This window comes from Pseudophryne corroboree, chromosome 5 (assembly GCF_028390025.1).
Source record: "Pseudophryne corroboree isolate aPseCor3 chromosome 5, aPseCor3.hap2, whole genome shotgun sequence".
In the NCBI taxonomy this organism is placed as follows: domain Eukaryota; kingdom Metazoa; phylum Chordata; class Amphibia; order Anura; family Myobatrachidae; genus Pseudophryne; species Pseudophryne corroboree.
Window position 1 is genome coordinate 57,547,028 of NC_086448.1, and position 12,304 is coordinate 57,559,331.

The 12,304-nt window shown below is 49.9% G+C and overlaps 1 long non-coding RNA gene across 1 annotated transcript in view; it reads right to left on the reverse strand.

Moving 5' to 3' along the window:
* LOC134927175 (uncharacterized) overlaps nt 1-12,304 on the reverse strand; it is a 326,054-nt gene that overhangs the window by 24,243 nt on the left and 289,507 nt on the right. The window lies entirely within an intron of this gene.

The window sequence follows — 12,304 nt, forward strand, 5'->3', positions numbered from 1 at the left end:
AGGAACCAGTGATGCCTTTGCCTAGGAACCAGTGATGCCATTGCCTAGGAACCAGTGATGCCGTTGGTTAGGAACCAGTGATGCCATTGCCTAGAAACCTGTGATGCCATTGATTTTGGAACCAGTGATGCCATTGCCTAGGAACCAGTGATGCTATTGCTTAGGAACCAGTGATGCCTTTGCCTAGGAACTAGTGATGCCGTTGGTTAGGAACCAGTGATGCCATTGCCTAGGAACCAGTGATGCTGCTGCCTAGGAACCAGTGATGCTGGTGCCAAGGAACCAGTGATGCTGTTGCTTAGGAACCAGTGATGCCTTTGCCTAGGAACCAGTGATGCCATTGCCTAGGAACCAGTGATGCCGTTGGTTAGGAACCAGTGATGCCATTGCCTAGAAACCTGTGATGCCATTGCCTAGAAACCAGTGATGCCATTGATTTTGGAACCAGTGATGCCATTGCCTAGGAACCAGTGATGCTGTTGCTTAGGAACCAGTGATGCCTTTGCCTAGGAACCAGTGTTGCCATTGGCTAGGAACCAGTGATGCCATTGCCTAGGAACCACTGATGCCGTTGGTTAGGAACCAGTGATGCCATTGATTTTGTAACCAGTGATGCCATTGCCTAGAAACCTGCAATGCCATTGATTTTGGAACCAGTGATGCCATTGCCTAGGAGCCAGTGATGCCATTGGTTTCCAGACTAGTACTGTAAATCATATGTGCCTATTTTATTTACCATAATACAAGGGGCAAGGGAACTGGTTGTGACTATGAGAAATGTATCATGTCCCAACCCTTAGTTGCACTGTGGTGTGACTTGTTTGTGTCAACACACACAACGGGTAAGTAAGCAGGACCCGGGAGGGTGGCCTACATTAACGGCCTACATGAACTTCCAGAGTCTCCCGGACTTTCCAGAAGATACTGTAAATGGATAATTAACTATTTCCACTGCTAAAGACGTGATGTCACTTCCTGGCCACGTTTGCTTTGCGGACAGAAGCTCGGTCCAAGTAAACCGCACCATGAGGGTACTGTTCCCTGAGGCGCCTCTATAGTCAGGAGCCATTGTACAATGCTCCGGTCTTCACTACACATCTTCCACTTGCCGTAACTAGGTCAGAATTAATGAAGCTATCACTGCAATTGGAAGATAAAAGGGAACACAGTAAACAGCTCTTGCTGAATATAGCCTTCTGCCGCCACCAGGCAGAGGTCACAGCAGGAACCTGTTCTTCAGTTCACAGTCTTCATTGGCAAAATCTCGCTGGAAAGAAAATAGCTTCTAGCGTATACAACAAAACAAGATGCACTAAACTGTTGTCATTATTATATGTCCTCATTCTCGTAGGTGTGGAAAGAATCTACAATTTACATTTTCGCTTAAACAACTTTGATGGGAGACGTGGTGGCACAGTGGTTAGCCATGCTGCCTTAAATGCTGGGGTAATGATTTAAATTCCCGACCACGGCCCTATCTGTGTGGTGTGTTTGCGTGTGTATCCTCCGTGTTTGCGTGGTAGGGAATTTAGGTAAGCACCGAAGGGACAGGTACAGCGCTGGGTAATATGGCGGCGCTACATCAATAAACAAAATCTTTCTTAATATATCACTTAACACATTATTCACCTCCCATCCTATACCTACCTCCCAGACAGACCAGTTTAGACGACACAGCCATGATACGAGGGCTCTGCCCTTCCTTTCCAACTGGGACAGTTAGGTCACAGTCTGGCCGCAGGGTATGTCCCGCTCACTGCAGAATACAGTAGCTTATCAATCATCTCCCCTCCACCAAACTAGAAGAAACAGAGCACCTGGCCTGGTGCCTGGAAGCTGATCGCAGAGCATAAAGTGTTAGGTTGCAGCCGGGAGGGTTAGGGTCAGGCTGTGAGTGGAAGTTAGGGTTAGACTGCAGGCAGGATGGTTAGGGTGAGGCTGCGGGAAGTGGTTAGGGTTAGGCTGCAGATGGGAAGGTTAGGCTACGGGGAGAGGTTAGGGTTAGTCTGCGGGGGGAGGTAAGGGTTAGGTTGCAGATGACAGGGTTAGGCTGCAGATGGGAGGGTAAGGCTGCGGGGGGAGGTTAGGTTTAGGCTGCAGGGGAGAGGTTAGGGTTAGGTTGCAGACGGGAGATTAAGGCTGCGGGGGAGGTTAGATTTAGGCTGTGGTGGTAGGTTAGGCTGCAGAAGGCAGTGTTAAATTGCAGGCAGGAGGGTAATAGGCTGTGGGGGGAGGTTAGGTTTAGGCTGTGGGAGGAGGTTAGGGTTAGGATGCAGACGTGAGGGTTAGGCTGCAGGCGAGAGGGTAGGGATGCGGGGGGAGGTTAGGTTTAGGCTGCGGGGGGGAGGTTAGGGCTAAATTGCAGGCGGGAGGGAAAGGCTGCGGGGGAGGTTAGGGTTAGTCTGCGGGTGGAGGTGTTAGGCTTAAGGTGGGAGGGTTAGGCTACATGGGGAGGTTAGGGTTAGTCTGCGGGTGGAGGTGTTAGGCTTAAGGTGGGAGGGTTAGGGTTGGGCTACATGGGGAGGTTAGGGTTAGGCTGCAGGCAGGAGGGTTATGGTTAGGCTGCAGACGGGATGGTTAGGGTTAGACTGCGGCGGGGGGATTAGGGTTAGACTGTGGGGGAGATAGGGTTAGGCTGCAGAGGGAATCTAATGTTAGGCTGCGGGAGGAGGTTAGGGTTAGGCTGCAGCAGGAGGGTTGGGCTGCAGGGGGTAGGTTAGGGATAGGCTGCAGACTTGACGGTTAGGGTTAGGCTGCAGGGGCGGGAGGTTAGGGGTAAACTGCGGAGAGAATCTAGGGTTAGGCTGCAGGCGGGAGGGTCAGGGTTAGGCTGCAGGTGGATGGTTAGGGTTAGGCTGCGGGCAGAGGTTAGGTGCAGACTACGGCGGGAGGGTTAAGGACAGGCTGCAGGGTGGGGAAGAGGGTTAGGCACTAGAGGAAGGATTAGGGATAGCCGAGAAATACTTACCGGAACGTTGGAGGATCGTAAGTCTCACCCAGAAGTGACGGTCACATGACTGCCGGGACCCAGAAGACACAGGGGGTCATTCAGACCCGATCGCACGCTGCAGTTTTTTGCAGCCGTGCGATCGGATCTGAACAGCGCATGCGTGGGGGCCGCAATGCGCAGGCGCGTTGCTTGCCGGCGACGGCCGTTGCTGGGCAGCAACGGAAACAATGAAGAAAGCGCAGCGGCGAACACAATAAGATTGACAGGGAGAGGACGTTTGGGGGTGTCAATTCACCGTTTTCTGGGAGTGTCGAGAAAAAACGCAGGCGTGCCCGGCCGTTTCCAGGGAGGGATCCTGACGTCAGCTCCAGCAAGGATAATCGCAGCGGCTGAGTAAGTCCTGAGCTGTGCAGAGACTGCGCACAAGCGTTTGCAGCCCTGCACAGCGATTCCCCCCTCCCCTGTGGGCGGCGACTACCTGATCGCAGCAGTGCAAAAAAACGCCTGCGTGCGACCAGGTCTGAATTAGGATCCGCCAGGAAGTCACCTCTGGGCCACCAGGGATGATATGTCAACATTCTAACATGTCGACATTACTGTCAACATCAATATTACGACTGCCGACAAATCAAACCCAGCCTGCCAAAATGATTTATTTACTAGTGTTTGCAGTGTATTTTAATGTTAATTATAATATACCCTTGGGTCGTATATAAAAAAAAAACCTTGCATATGAGTGATAGGGACGGCTTCCTAGGAGCAAACTTATTCCAACAATTAAAAATCTAAATAAAATCCACAGTTTATAATGGACAAATTATCCATTCGTGTAAATGGGCGTACTTAAATGACATCACGCGCACGGGGCCTTGTAATCTATTTTAATAACTTTCACGTTGTCAATGTAGCTAACGCAGAGCAATTACTGGCAAACAGCGGCAGGGTCTGAATAGTACACTCAGGTCTTGTAACACTATAGTGACTGTGATTCAGACCAGCCCCGGGGGCCGACATACAGTACAGCACAGCCGTCACCACATGAAGGGTCCGGCAACCACAGGAAACCATCTATGGCTACTGCACATGACCAACACGTCTCATGACCGGGGTACTGCTGCCCCCTACTTATCGCCTCTCACCATGTGACTGATCTCTCTACTACTATTAACAGTTTCTTACATAGCGCAGCAAATTCCGGAGCTTTACAATTGGAAACAACAGTATAGATAATGCAATTAGAAAATTGCCTATAGTAATGCTATAAGCTGTGTCGTAATGTTTGTAGACATATACAGCAATTCAATTCAATTAAGACTGGTGCGTACGCTTGTGTGTTAGTGAATTGACCGTACGCTCCAATGGGGCAGGGACGGATATGAATGACAAATGTATAATCTCTGTACAAGGACTGCGGAAACTGATGGTGCCATATAATACATGTAATAATAATAATTATGATAGCGTAACTTATAACGGAAATCCTGAAACCGCGTTTACACTTAGGACCCAAACTTCGTTAAATAAAAGGTTTACTAATAGCATTTCTGACCATGATTAATCAAAGTTCGCTATATGTTAATGGTATACTGTACGTTGAAGATCCCGACTGTCGGGATCCCAGCCGCCGAAACACCAATGCTGGAATCCCGACACCTGTCAGAACACCAGGTGAGCATGCCGACGCAGGAATACCGACAGCAAGTGTAGCTGGGAGGGTTAGGATTTGGCTGCAGGCTATGTGTGTGTGTGTGTGTGTGTGTTAGGTTTAGGTACCATTTGGGGTGGTTAGGGTTAGGCTGTAGGGATGGGGTTAGGATTAGGCACTAAGGAGGAGGGTTAGCGTTAGGCTACGGAACAGGGGGTTAGGATTAGGCACTAAGGGGGAGGGTTAGGGTTAGGCTACAGAACGGGGGATTAGGATTAGGCACTAAGGGGGAGGGTTAGGGTTAAGCTACGGAACAGGGGGTTAGGATTAGGCACTAAGGGGGAGGGTTAGGCTACAGAACGGGGGATTAGTATTAGGCACTAAGGGGGAGGGTTAGGCTACAGAACGGGGGATTAGGCACTAAGGGGGAGGGTTAGGGTTAAGCTACGGAACAGGGGGTTAGGATTAGGCACTAAGGGGGAGGGTTAGGGTTAGGCTACAGAACAGGGGATTAGGATTAGGCACTAAGGGGGAGGGTTAGGCTACAGAACGGGGGATTAGGATTAGGCACTAAGGGGGAGGGTTAGGGTTAGGCTACAGAACGGGGGGTTAGGTTTAGGCACTAAGCGGGGAGATTAGGATTAGACACTAAGGGGGAGGGTTAGGGTTAGGCTACGGAACAGGGGGTTAGGATTAGGCACTAAGGGGGAGGGTTAGGGTTAGGCTACAGAATGGGGGATTAGGATTAGGCACTAAGGGGGAGGGTTAGGCTACGGAACAGGGGGTTAGGATTAGGCACTAAGGGGGAGGGTTAGGGTTAGGCTACAGAACGGGGGATTAGGATTAGGCACTAAGGGGGAGGGTTAGGCTACAGAACGGGGGGTTAGGTTTAGGCACTAAGCGGGGAGATTAGGATCAGGCACTAAGGGGGAGGGTTAGGCTACAGAATGGGGGGTTAGGATTAGGCACTAAGGGGGAGGGTTAGGGTACGGAATGGGGGGTTAGGATTAGGCACTAAGGGGGAGGGTTAGGGTTAGGCTACGGAACAGGGGGTTAGGATTAAGCACTAAGGGGGAGAGTTAGGGTACGGAATGGGGGGTAAGGATTAGGCACTAAGGGGGAGGGTTAGGGTTAGGCTACGGAACAGGGGGTTAGGATTAGGCACTAAGGGGGAGGGTTAGGCTACAGAACGGGGATTAGGATTAGGCACTAAGGGGGAGGGTTAGGCTACAGAACGGGGGATTAGGATTAGGCACTAAGGGGGAGGGTTAGGTTACAGAACAGGGGGTTAGGATTAGGCACTAAGGGGGAGGGTTAGGGTTAGGCTACGGAACAGGGGGTTAGGATTAGGCACTAAGGGGGAGGGTTAGGGTTAGGCTACAGAACAGGGGATTAGGATTAGGCACTAAGGGGGAGGGTTAGGGTTAGGCTACAGAACGGGGGGTTAGGTTTAGGCACTAAGCGGGGAGATTAGGATCAGGCACTAAGGGGGAGGGTTAGGGTTAGGCTACAGAATGGGGGGTTAGGATTAGGCACTAAGGGGGAGGGTTAGGGTACGGAATGGGGGGTTAGGATTAGGCACTAAGGGGGAGGGTTAGGGTTAGGCTACGGAACAGGGGGTTAGGATTAAGCACTAAGGGGGAGGGTTAGGGTACGGAATGGGGGGTTAGGATTAGGCACTAAGGGGGAGGGTTAGGCTACGGAACAGGGGGTTAGGATTAGGCACTAAGGGGGAGGGTTAGGCTACGGAACAGGGGGTTAGGATTAGGCACTAAGGGGGAGGGTTAGGGTTAGGCTACAGAACGGGGGGTTAGGATTAGGCACTAAGGGGGAGGGTTAGGCTACGGAACAGGGGGTTAGGATTAGGCACTAAGGGGGAGGGTTAGGGTTAGGCTACAGAACGGGGGGTTAGGATTAGGCACTAAGGGGAGGGTTAGGCTACGGAACAGGGGGTTAGGATTAGGCACTAAGGGGGAGGGTTAGGGATAGGCTACAGAACGGGGGGTTAGGATTAGGCACTAAGGGGGAGGGTTAGGGTTAGGCTACAGAACGGGGGGTTAGGATTAGGCACTAAGGGGGAGGGTTAGGGTTAGGCTACGGAACGGGGGGTTAGGTTTAGGCACTAAGCGGGGAGATTAGGATCAGGCACTAATGGGGAGGTTAGGCTGTGGTAAGGGAGGGTTAGGGTGATGGGGGGAAGGTAGAATTCTTACCGTACCCCTGTCAGGATCGTTACCATTGGGATAGCCCCATCAGGATGCTGCCGGGATTGCATACCGATCCCGTTATAATAATGAATAATTGGAGGGTACTGACTATAGGAATGTATGTAATGGGTCGGAGGCCTGACTATCATTGGTGCAGGTGGTATATCCACAACGTCACATGAAGCTGAGCAAGGCCAGTAGACGCTGCCACACCCACTGCGACAGTGGTAATTCCGCCTTGGCTCACCCGCTCTATCACCCCAGAGAATGTGTAGTGCAGCCCAAACACGGCACGGCCAGTAGCACAGGAAGATAGACCCGTAGTAGGTCTATAGACCCGTAGTGATCCATACATGCACCTGATGTTTAGCAGCATTGGGGAGTTAACTGCCCAGGACCAGGGAGGAGTGCTGTGCTGTCTTTTTAATGGGCTGTGGTGTCATGGTGTTGCATGGTGAATCTGTTGCTATGGGCAACTTTTCCACAGGTCCTCTTCAAAAACTCCCACCTCTCTTCAAAGCGGTTCTCGAACTGGCTGAAAAATGTAAAAACAGACAGTAAAGTCTTGAAAATTTTGAGAGAGATTTCCAAATGTGAAGGGCGAAGGAATTTAAACAATAATATTTGCTGTTCAACTGTGAAATGGACAAATTTTGGAAAAAAAACATTTTTAAAAAAACTTATGTCGATCTTTTTTGTGTCGAGCCTTTAACCTTGTCTTTTGTAACTGTCAACCTTTTGACCCTGCCGACCATATGGTGTCAACGTATTGACTGTCTAACTTGTGTAACACTACTTTACCACGCCCCGTTGCCCTCCTCCACCACAAAATTGTTTTCAACTTAATCGACGTTCAATTCCACGAAATGTTTGAGAACTGCCAATTGGCAACTGAAATACTTGTAGCATCTCTAGTAAGCTGCGGAGTATCAACTGATGCTATCGAAGATCGCGCGGCACGTGTGTTTCATATGTATCCAGAATTACATGGCTGATCTTTTAACCCAAACAATAAGTAACTTCTAAAAATGCTGCTGAAACAGAGGCTTGCGATTATGCCTTTCAACGCCCTCCTGTACCTCTTATGGGGAGGATAAATCGACTTTGAAGTCTCCTAGTGTCCCAGTGGAAGACTGACTGCCAGGTGAACTCGCCCCTCCTTTCCTGGTCATGCGAAGCAAGTGTAATCTGGACAGCAGACTTGAGGATAAGCAGAGAGGAGAGGAGACCGCTGGGCCTCTAACTATGTAAACCTGGCAGAAAATGGTTTATATGAATATCAGCTGTTCTGGGCAGAAGGCCAAGAGTCGATTAAGGCCAGCTGAAAGACCAGGGAACTTGTCAGGGTAGCAATGCCTTATTCACAGTGTTGAGTCTATGGGTAGGAAACACACACAGAGGCCACGTGGTGTAGGCCACTGACGTCAAGGGCAGCTCGTGCACCATCTTTATGATATACCAACTCAGATCTGTTTTTCCAACTAAAACAAGTGTTTGCAGCTGTCTCCGTCATTCCGGGATGTGGGAGAGAGAGAAAGTGGCTTTGTTATTCCTATTAAATATCTCAGCCCCTAAAGTATAAGTCTTAATTTCTTTGTTCTTTTTTTTTTTTTTTTTTTAAATAATTTTAACAACTACTGGGCCAACATATAAAAAAAAAAATTCATGTAAAATTAAAAAATAAACTATTTGACAGATTTATATGATGGGTTTGGAAACAACACAACAGTTACAGCAGCGGAACAGTGGGGGAGTTTTATTTACACTATTGTTTCTGCTTGTGCTGCATCCTCTTGCGCACTGACGTGTGCGGTAACCAGAAGCGACCATTCTGTGCAAATTGTAATATGGATCGGGGGGCATTAATAGATGCAATGCCTCGTTCTCTTCACCCCTCCTCTTGACATTTTCTCCCCACCTCTCACAACAACCCCCCACCCCCCCTTGCCTGTTTTCTCTTTTCCTCAACAAACACTTTTTCCCCACCTCTCCTTTCCCCTTCCTCCACTGCCTCTCTCTGTCACTGCCCCCACACTCTCTCCTGTGCATCTCTGACACTGCTGGGAGGTGTCAGAGGTCATACCAACTGTCATTCCATTCCAAAGTGATGACATCATTTCTATCAGCAGTCAATTTTATTATATATATTTCCATGAGACAAAAGAACCACAAACGGTAAAAACTATGGGAGTCATTCCGAGTTGATTGCTCGCAAGCTAGTTTTTGCAGCGCTGCGATCAGATAGTCACCGCCTTATGGGGGAGTGTATTTTCGCTTTGCAAGTGTGCGAACGCTTATGCAGCCGAGCAGTACAAAAACAGTTTGTGCAGTTTCTGAGTAGGTCTTAACTTACTCAGCCGCTGCAATAACTTCAGCCTGTCCGGTCCCGGAGTTGACGTCAGGCACCCACCCTGCAAACGCTTGGACACGCCTGCGTTTTTCCAACCACTCCCTGAAAACGGTCAGTTGACACCCATAAACGCCCTCTTCCTGTCAATATTCTTGCGATCGGCTGTGTGAATCGATTCTTCATTAAATCCATTGCCCAGCACCGATCCGCTTTGTACCCGTACGACGCGCGTAAGCATTGCGGTGCATACGCATGCGCAGTTTTGACCTGATCGCAGCGCTGCAAAAAATAGCTAGCATGCGATCAGGTTGGAATGACCCCCTAAGAGCTAAGCTCACTGGGCAGTTATGGTGCAGACCAATCACCATATTCCCATAGTAATCACAATTGGATCACACTATGCATCTGTTTTTTTGCCTTGGTCAACTCTAGTTCCGAGGTGGACGATTACTCCAAGCATGCACCAACATAGGCCATCATTATACCACGCACTGCATTACACTGCCCCACCATTGAATGTAATCTGTATCTAGTACAATCAAGAATGCCGGAACCTAATATCGCTGACATGCAGGAGAGAAGCTGGTCTCAGGTCAGGGAAGTGACTGATTGGGTCCAGGGACGGATCTAGATTTTTCTTTAGGGGGGGCGGTTTACTGTTTAATCTTGACTCCTCCCTCTACAGTCCCAACTCCTCCCATCTGCAATCCTAACCCCTCCTCTCTCAATTCTGACTCAACTTTTTGAGTGAGACTGAGATAGAGCTTTGCGATTGTTCTATGTACATGTGACTGTGCTATGGGGTAATTGTATTTATTAGCCCTAGTACCCACACACCAGCAAGTGAGGGGCAAATGCTCTGTAACCCTTGCTCTCCTGGCTCCTCTGTGCTGCTGTGGTATAGGCTGCAGCACATCATTCTGCCTCAGGCTCTCCCAGGAGAGCTCTCTTCTGCTCAAAAGTGGGCGTGGCTATGACTGTTAGGGGGGGGGGCGCGGTCGCCCCCTTCGCCCCCCCCCATCCCCTAGATCCGGCCCTGATTGGGTGACAGCGTCATCACAGAGCTTCCTCTACTGAAGAAGGAAGGATTTCAGCGCTTCCTCATTTACTACTCAATCTTCCAGATAATAACAATATGTTCCTGGCACAGAATGGCATGGAATCCCGCTGTAACACGGCGTCCAGGGATAGAATATATAACACAGGATTCTAAAGAAAGTAGTCCAGAGGCCGTTTTTCAGGGAAGGACATTACTACAGAAAAGAGAACTCTCTGGAAATTTGGTATTGGAGAAGTTCAGTTGCCAGAGGGGAAGTAATCAGGGGCAGGATAGGGGCAGCGCAGGGAGAAGTGGAGAGGTGATTTTTCATTGTATGTGATTAGGAGCAGCGGATTCCTTGTGGCGCAATATAAATAGAGGATAATAATGATAATAATACTAAAAAACTGAAGTGAGTGCACAGATAACAGGGCAGAGATGTTGTCAGACAGTAATAGCAGCAGCAGCAAGGTGAGATCACAGGTACAGACCGAGGACAGGTCACAGGTACAGACCTAGGACAAGTCACAGGTACAGACCTAGGACAGGTCACAGGTACAGACCGAGGACAGGTCACAGGTACAGACCTAGGACAGGTCACAGGTACAGACCGAGGACAGGTCACAGGTACAGACCTAGGACAAGTCACAGGTACAGACCTAGGACAGGTCACAGGTACAGACCGAGGACAGGTCACAGGTACAGACCGAGGACAGGTCACAGGTACAGACCTAGGACAGGTCACAGGTACAGACCTAGGACAGGTCACAGGTACAGACCTAGGACAGGTCACAGGTACAGACCTAGGACAGGTCAAAGGTACAGACCTAGGACAGGTCACAGGTACAGACCTAGGACAGGTCACAGGTAATGATCTAGGACAGGTCACAGGTACAGACCTAGGACAGGTCACAGGTACAGACCTAGGACAAGTCACAGGTACAGACCTAGGACAGGTCACAGGTACAGACCTAGGACAGGTCAAAGGTACAGACCTAGGACAGGTCACAGGTACAGACCTAGGACAGGTCACAGGTAATGATCTAGGACAGGTCACAGGTACAGACCTAGGACAGGTCACAGGTACAGACCTAGGACAGGTCACAGGTAATGATCTAGGACAGGTCACAGGTACAGACCTAGGACAGGTCACAGGTAATGACCTAGGACAGGTCACAGGTACAGACCTAGGACAGGTCACAGGTAATGATCTAGGACAGGTCACAGGTACAGACCTAGGACAGGTCACAGGTACAGACCTAGGACAGGTCACAGGTACAGACCTAGGACAGATCACAGGTACAGACCTAGGACAGGTCACAGGTACAGACCTAGGACAGGTCACAGGTACAGACCTAGGACAGGTCAAAGGTACAGACCTAGGACAGGTCACAGGTACAGACCTAGGACAGGTCACAGGTAATGACCTAGGACAGGTCACAGGTACAGACCTAGGACAGGTCACAGGTACAGACCTAGGACAGGTCACAGGTAACGATCTAGGACAGGTCACAGGTACAGACCAAAGACAGGTCACAGGTACAGACCTAGGACAGGTCACAGGTACAGACCTAGGACAGGTCACAGGTACAGACCTAGGACAGGTCACAGGTACAGACCTAGGACAGGTCACAGGTAATGATCTAGGACAGGTCACAGGTACAGACCTAGGACAGGTCACAGGTACAGACCTAGGACAGGTCACAGGTACAGACCTAGGACAGGTCACAGGTAATGATCTAGGACAGGTCACAGGTACAGACCTAGGACAGGTCACAGGTAATGATCTAGGACAGGTCACAGGTACAGACCTAGGACAGGTCACAGGTAATCATCTAGGACAGGTCACAGGTACAGACCTAGGACAGGTCACAGGTACAGACCTAGGACAGGTCACAGGTAATGACCTAGGACAGGTCACAGGTACAGACCTAGGACAGGTCACAGGTAATGATCTAGGACAGGTCACAGGTACAGACCTAGGACAGGTCACAGGTACAGACCTAGGACAGGTCACAGGTACAGACCTAGGACAGGTCACAGGTACAGACCTAGGACAGGTCACAGGTACAGACCTAGGACAGGTCACAGGTACAGACCTAGGACAGGTCAC